Source organism: Protopterus annectens, chromosome 8.part0 (genome assembly GCF_019279795.1).
Source record: "Protopterus annectens isolate FY-2018-M chromosome 8.part0, PAN1.0, whole genome shotgun sequence".
Lineage (NCBI taxonomy): Eukaryota > Metazoa > Chordata > Ceratodontiformes > Protopteridae > Protopterus > Protopterus annectens.
In genome coordinates this window covers 95,395,166-95,401,903 of record NC_056741.1, presented here as the reverse complement: position 1 = coordinate 95,401,903, position 6,738 = coordinate 95,395,166, and positions in this window count along the sequence as shown.

Sequence of the window (6,738 nt, the reverse complement as noted above, 5' to 3'; positions counted from 1 at the left end):
ACTGAAGAAACCCTTTTTTTTTTTAAATCCAATTAAAGATAACGGTAGGTGCGTGGGTGTCGCCATTGCTTAGCTTTGGTTAAAGCAGCTTAAAAGGCTGAAGATAATAAAAAGTAACATACATGCCAATCAAACAGCACAGCAATAGTGTAGTGGGCAGAGCATTTGCCTAATGAGCAGGCATTCCAGGTTTGAGTCCCACTGCAGCACAGTATATTTTACATGGCAAAGCATGTTATAACCAATATTTATGTTGCAAAAACCACTAAAACATATATTTATGAAATGGATTACTGCAGGAAATGCACATGTGAAGTGTCAGTGTCATAAATAAGAAGGCACTAGTAAGCAGGTGTAACCACAAATAAACAGTAGTAAGCATATGTAAGCACTAGTAAGCAAGTTTAAGTGCATCTGCACGGAGATAAGCACTGCCTACACATATTAAGCAATATGGAAGCTAACTGATGAGAAGAAAGTGTAACCAGAAGTTAGCAGTGCTTAGCTGCATGCAAAGCCACACATACCCACTTACAACTGCTTTAAAGTGCCTTAATCACTCTGTATCCAATGGCCCGTGTTCTGCCCAGCAATAAAATGAGCAGCCTCAGCATGGCATGAACCCAGGACGCTGCACACCATACACAAAGTGATTTACCACTAAGCAATGACAGATAATTGCAAATGTGATGTTTTCAGAAACATATCATCCAGCCCAGTCATGCAACAGTACACAGAATGTATGCCAACATGTAGATGTATGTGTGTGTGTAAATATATTAATATCTAAACAGATACAATATATCTATATATATCTGTATATGTAGATATATATATATATATATATATATATATATATATATATATATATATATATATATATATATATATATATATATATATATATATATATATATATATATATATATATATATATATATATATATATATATATATATATGTGTGTGTGTATATATATATATATATATATATATATATATATATATATATATATATATATATATATATATATATATAAACATATATACAAGCAAATGCCTACATCGACACATATATATGCACCTATATGTCTACATATACATAGCTTGGTACATATATGTATGCAGATATATAGCTATGTGGGTATATACAGACATAGTCATACATATGTAAGCTGATATATATCTATATAGGTATATGTGACCATACATCTGTAGATAACAATGGTAGATTAACAAAAACATATATATCCACATGCACCGTTAATGGGGTTGAGAGGCCCCAAACAATATATGTCTTGTACTAATAGGCATACCCCCAGCCAATCTTGTCCACCCTGCAATACACTACCAAGTGTTGCAGATCACATAACCAGGACCAGACATGACATGTCCACAAGATGCTAACAGTACTACATCCCACCTCTATGAAGTCCGGCTGGTATTGGAAACATATCATGCAGTACAGTCTGGCTTCCATAGGAATTCTAAAATGTGGAAGCTATCAACATCCCCAGGATACAGATACACAGACACATATCTGCAGATACAGATATACCTATATATATATATAATTACAAATATATAGATATACATGTGAGCACACATACACAGGCAGATATATGTACAGTAAAATACATATAAGAAAGGTGCACAAAATATGCAACAGCCACTATGCCTACAGTTCACACCTGAACAACTGGACACTGTATGGGCCACCCATGCAAATGACAATCATTGCCTGCAACATATACCCACAGAGAGGTCATAGGAAAAAACACCACACACAGGTTTGCAGGAATCAAAAACCTTTATTTGCATGCTATTACAGTTCTATATACTATTGCTACTGTAGTTGGGATTGTCTTCACAGACATGGTGTGTGTGGGAGGTCACATCTGCTTTCCACTTGTGTGCCATTGGCTACTGACAGACATCCTAAGGACATCTTAGTAGACTACCACTGCTAGCATGTATTGCCTCTGTTGACTGCAGCAGAGATATTGGCCAATATGTGTGGACATTTTGACACACTCTGTACAGTTCAGAGGTATACACAGAACCCCTTAGTGCAAAATATGTGTATCATGCCTGACAATATGGATGTTAACAGCCATGTAGATGGGCATAACACATAACAACTGGTATATATATATATGCCACCATAGGTTATGCATTCACACACCCCTGTCTGGCCTGACATGTAATAACCACTGGTACAGGGGTGCCATGGCCACATACTACCCCCTAGATATTGAGATACAGCTGTACAGCATCCCACTGCTCTGTCTGACATATATGACTGTTAAGGGAGGCCCGGCAGCAGTACATCTGGCAGGTATCTGCACATGACATCTCACTGGGTAAGTATACTAAGCTGCTAGGCATGCAACAATGCACTGTGCAGGCTACAGACAGACTGGCTCAACACTGGCCTACATCTCTTATGGGGGAATGCACATGTATCTGCATATATAGCAGGCTGTGCAAGCATGTCACAGCACAGGGTAAGATACACCTGTGTGAAAGTGCATAACCACAACCAATGAGAACACAGCCACAGCCACATATGGCAAGCTAGCATAATATTACAGTATATTGACTACCTGTTCAACACTATCCTCATATGTGCCACTTACCCACTAACGCTGCATATACTGGGCCACTACACAGTTTGGTCTGATGGCTGACTGTGGTATGGGACATGTGTGTGTATGGCCCAACAAACATGTAAGCCAATACAGTAACATGCAGTAGAGCATCATGTAACATCAGATAGGATGGGACATAGGATGATGACAACTACCACAGTCTGTTCACAGGTCAAGGTACATATTAACAATACACACACTGTTGAAATTCACCATAAGTACACAGACCTCAGCACTTACAGTCTGCAGTCAGGTCAGACACATCCCACTCCTGTGTGTTGCCCTGTTTCTACAGTGTATCAGTGTATGTTGTTAGAGGTAAATCTCCAATCCATCTGAGATGCTGTTTGCCAAAGAACAGGTCTAGGGCCTGCTCACAGTGAATGAAAAAGGCCAACACCAGCATGATGTTCCTAGATACTGGAGTGTGTTTACATGCAATTGGCTATGGGAATATTACCACAGCTGATCCACATGCAATCAGCTAGGGAAGGCCTGCAATTCATGCAGAGACCATCAGCTGATCATGAGCATCACTTAAAACACACATGCTGCTGCCTAAGCAAAGCAGGTATAGGTCTACATATCCACCAGAGAGGAAGTGGCAGAGGCAGACAGAGGCAAAGACAAGTCAGGAGTAGTGAGAGAGTAAACCCTAAGCATGTTTGTATCACACACCTACCAGCACAGGGTGTCAAACCCCTGATGACTATGTTGTGCTATCGCAGTTCTATGGAACCAAAACAAAAAGTGGAACTACTGAATTAATACAGCAAAGGCAGTTCTATGCAGTCACTGGATGCACCACATGGGTTACCTGGTGTGGAGCCCTCAGAACATATATCTGATGGTGAGTGACATCTGAACAGGGATATGGTAGCTATATGGTAGGTGATGTACACATGCCTCTCCACATGAACAGGTGCCATTGTCAACACAGCCACACTCTCACAAGAACGCACACATATTGACACACTTAGCAGGGCCAAGATTACAACTCATCAGTAGTGGGATTGCCACAACACAACACTGTGCAGGTATCACATGCACCACATGGGTCATACGGAAGTTGTATGGGCAAAGGGTATGAGGAGGTGTCTGACATCAGACATGCTTCAGTATGCCAATGGGGGCTGTAGTGAGTGTGGATGTGAACATACGCACCATATAACACACACACAAACAGACAGGGTGCCAGTACTGACATACAAGGGTGCATGTCTGCATGGGTGTGTGGTGGTTAACTGTGCCAGATGGCTATTCGAGGCTAGGTGATGGGTATACCTTGGCATCAGGCCACATGACAATGGTCTGCATTGTGGTTCAAGGCTGTAGTTTCTGCATTTGCCCACACAGGTGAGTATTGTATTTCCCATCCAGTCACCTGGGTGACTGACGTGTGTGGTGTGTGGCCAATCACTTGCCATGTATGTGTTCCTTAGTCCATGACATGGATGGTATCTGTGATATGCCCACCTCCCACATGCATGTACAGTGACATGTAAAACTGTACCTGGGATGTCTGGCCCATGTTGTGAACACAGATTATCATCAGATGTGCCAGTCTTGCCCACCTGTGGCAGGAACTGTTAATGGGCAGCAGGTTTACCCTGCATCTACAATGATAGCATGCTAACAGCATTTCTGGGTGTTAGTGGCATCTGTCCATACAGGGCATGTTGTCAGGCATGGTATTTCCTTTGTGGGTCACATGCAATGGCACCAGGTGTTGCAGGTGTCCATTGTAGAACATGGGGGAGGTGCACTGTCTGCATGTACGTGCATATTGGATAGATGGGTGGGGTGCCATCCCCTCTGTAGTCCACTATCACTCCATAGTTACTATTAGTAGCCAATATGCAGTGTACTACCCACAAGCTGGCTGTTGCCTAGGCATGTATGTGTTTATGAGACATGGGTTGAGAGTGTTCTCTGGGAAATACTGGGGTTGCTAACTGTGATTGGCTGGCATTGATGTCATATGTATGGGTATGGCTTTGCATCCCAGGCTCTCAGCTATATCACATCTGTTATCCCTGTACAGTGGACATTGTGATATATAGTAGGGCCATCATACAAGAAATATGCAAAACCCATTCCACATTGGCCACTCACTGACAACCACCTCCACACAGGATATGAGTCACAAACACACACCTGTCATGTCCGGGAGTAAAACCCCTAACTAACTAGTTTATTACACTACAGCACTACGCACCACAGAGATTACTGGAGTACTCCTTCCCCAAAGGTGTACATCACATTGGATGACATCAGCAGGATTGCCAGAGTAGGACAGTCAAATTGTAGGGAGTGTGACTAGCCTAAAATGCATTGCTTCCTATGCAGACAGTGATACACACACACACACACACACACACACACACAAAACATCCACAACTGGCATGCATGGGTAGAGAATCCCTAACAAGGTGTCTATATCACACTACAGCATGGTGGTATAGGATGCACCACAGGGACTATTGGTGAACTCTTTCCCCAAAGGTGTATTTCACAATGAATGATATCAGCAGGATTGCTAAAGTAGGCCATTTGAAATGTACTGAGTATGACTAGCCTATAATGCATTGCTCCGTACACAGACATTGAAACATTCACAAAACCTCCAGAACTGCCAGGGGTGGGGATGGAACCCTACCACAGTTCCAAACCACACTACAGCACTACTCAGTTATGGCAGACACTACAGAGATTACTGGGCTACAGCCTTCCAAGAGGCATATTTCTAGGTGGGTGATAGCAGCCTTGCCAAAGTTGAGCATATGAATTGTAAGGAGTGTGAATGCAGTAAAAAGCAGTGCTCCCTGCACAGACAGAGTCATACAGAGACACACACACACACTTGCCATGTCTGGGATTAGAACACCTGCCTAACTGATTTATCACACTACAGCAGTTACTGGAGGTGCTATGGATATTACTGGGCTACAATCTTCCCAGAGGTGTATTTCTAGGTGGGTGACATCAGCAGCCTTGCCAAAGTTGAGTACATGAATTGTAAGGAGTGTGAGTGTCCTAAAAAGCATTGCTTTCTACACAGACAGACAGACAGACAGACACACACACACACACACACACACACACACACACACACACACACACACACACTTGCTATGTCTGGGATTAGAACACCTACCTAACTACTTTATCATGCTTTATCATGGAGAGTACTGGGCTGCAATCTTCCCATAGGTGTATTTCTAGGTGGAGGATATCAGCAGGCTTGCCAAAGTTGAGCATATGAACTGTAAGGAGTGTGAGAGCCCTAAAAAGCATTGCTTTCTATACAGACAGAGTCAGGCAGACACACATTTATAATGTCTGAGATTAGAACACCTACCTAACTACTTTATCACATTACAGCAGTACACAGTTACAGGATGCGCTAAGGAGATTACTGAGGTACACCCTTCCCAGAGGTGTATTTCTAGGTGGTTGACATCACCAGCCTTGCCAAAGTTAAGTATATAAATTGTAGGGAGTGTGAGTACCCTAAAAAACATTGCTTTCTACACAGTCAGACAAACACAGTTGCCAAGTCTGGGGTTAGAACTCCTACCTAACTTTGTTTATCACACTACAACAGTATGTAGTTATGGGACGTGCCACAGAAATTACTATGCTACAACTGTCCCAAAGGTGTATTTCACATTGGATGACCTCATCAGGCTTGTCATAGTAGGGCTATGGGAAGGGCAGTGTGTGTGCATGGGCCATAACTCATTTATCTAGAGGGGTTGGCATGCCACATCTGGGCACTCACAGGGTCATATTTCACAGGTACATGTATACATCTAATAGATGACTACTTCCTTGTACAGTCATGTTGCACAGCTGGCACATGCATCCCATAGTCTGTAATGCTGACAGATACTGGTGGCTAGTATTTGCAGTGAGTAACATCTGCAATTCATGTGTTTAGGGGCCCTTTGGCTGTGTGCCCCCCTGCAAGGCAATGGCCCTGGATTTTCTTCCTTTGTCACATATGTCACTGGGTTGCAACTCTCCACACTATCTTTATCACATCGTTACATCATTGCTTTATGTATTGATCAGTAGTTTTGCTC